Source organism: Arachis duranensis, chromosome 7 (assembly GCF_000817695.3).
Source record: "Arachis duranensis cultivar V14167 chromosome 7, aradu.V14167.gnm2.J7QH, whole genome shotgun sequence".
Classification (NCBI taxonomy): domain Eukaryota; kingdom Viridiplantae; phylum Streptophyta; class Magnoliopsida; order Fabales; family Fabaceae; genus Arachis; species Arachis duranensis.
In genome coordinates, this window is record NC_029778.3 from 78,218,438 (window position 1) to 78,220,226 (window position 1,789).

Consider the following 1,789-nt stretch of genomic DNA (forward strand, 5'->3'; position numbering starts at 1 on the left):
CTCAACGCGAAAATCCATGACGAGCACCCTATGTTGTGTTGTCAAACTCTCTCCCGGGATAATTTTACAGTTAATGCAAAATTTCCGGTCGACTCTCCTCAACAAGAAGAAGTCGATTTGAGAGCTTGTCATGCCACTCTTATATGTTATAAGATGTTCGTCTCTCTTTTTAAAACATGTATTTGCGATGAGAAGATCAAAAGTTGAGGAAAAGTCCAAAATAGTTTTACCCTCGGCATTGATCACCCCGAAACCATGGCCTCCGTGAATACTCCCATATCCAGTCACTTCTCTCCCAACATGGCCATTTAAATCTCCTCCTAAGAAAATCTTATCTCCTAAAGGTATGCCTTGAACCAAACTCTCTAGATCCTCCCAAAATCTTATCTTGTGTTGTTCGTCCGAACCCACTTGCGGTGCATAGGCGCTAATCACATGAAAAGCACCTCCCTCCACCACAAGTTTGATAGAGATGATCCGATCTCCCACCCTCTTGACATCAACTACGTCCTTCTTCCACTGCTTATCCACAATTATTCCAACTCCATTCCTATTCTTCACCTTTCCTGTATACCAAAGTTTGAAACCAGAAGAATCCAACTCCCTAGCCTTTACACCAACCCATTTCGTTTCTTGTAGGCACATAATGTTAATCTTCCTCCTTGTCATGGTATCCACCACCTCCATGGACTTTCCTGTTAGAGTGCCTATGTTCCATGTCCCAAATCTCAACCTTTTGTCGCTTCGACCTTTACCTTTTCCTTTGTGAACTAGCTTATAAACGTTTTTTCTGTGAGCCTAAACAAGGTTTTATAAGTCCCTAATCTTATTATCGATTTTTGTAGTGTTAGTCCTCACATTATCAATTTGATTCATATATAATTCGAATGATAAATTATTTGGTGACGTACTTCTTCTTTTACTGTGACATACTTGTTTATTATTATTATTATTACAAAATAACAGGCCAAATTATTGCCATAATATAATAGAAGTATGGAAGTTTATCATTTTTCTCTAATGGAGAAAACAAAATTCTTTTCGATAATTTATTTAACGTTTAGTAGAATAAAAATAAATTTTATTAGAATAAATTTTAGTACAAGTTTAATATTTTTATTCATCATAAAATATTTATAGAATCACTCGTAGATAAATTTTAGAAAAAAGAAAAAAAGCATGATTTATTATTTTATTTTTAAATAAACTTTATTTTTAATTTTAAAATAATTTTTAATTTTATCTTTTAATAATATTAATTTTTTACCGTATATAATTATTTAATTATTTTTTAATCATATATAAATAAATTACTCTTAATAAGACTTTTTTGTGTTATTCAATTATCTTTTTTAAAAAATAATTAAATTTTTCACAACAAAAATAATAAAAAAATTATGAACGAAAAAAATTAACCATCATAATAATTTTTTGTATTTTTATTCATAATTTAATTATAAACATAAATATAATTTGATTATATTATTTATGAAATGTGACTATAGATGTAGATAAAATTTGGTTATATTCCTTATATATAGTTTCATTGTATTGTATTGCTTATAAAGTTAGATTATAATTATGACAATAGAATTGTTCTGGTATTTTTATATGTGTGACTAATTGGTGGTGTTAAAACATTACTCTTAATTATAAATAAGGTTTATAATTTAAAAATTAAAGACTCAATTAAAAAGATACGAAAAAAATGATGTTAAAATATTCTAACTCTTTAAAATAAAAATATTCGAATATCAATTAAAAATTATTTAAAATTTAAACTCAATAA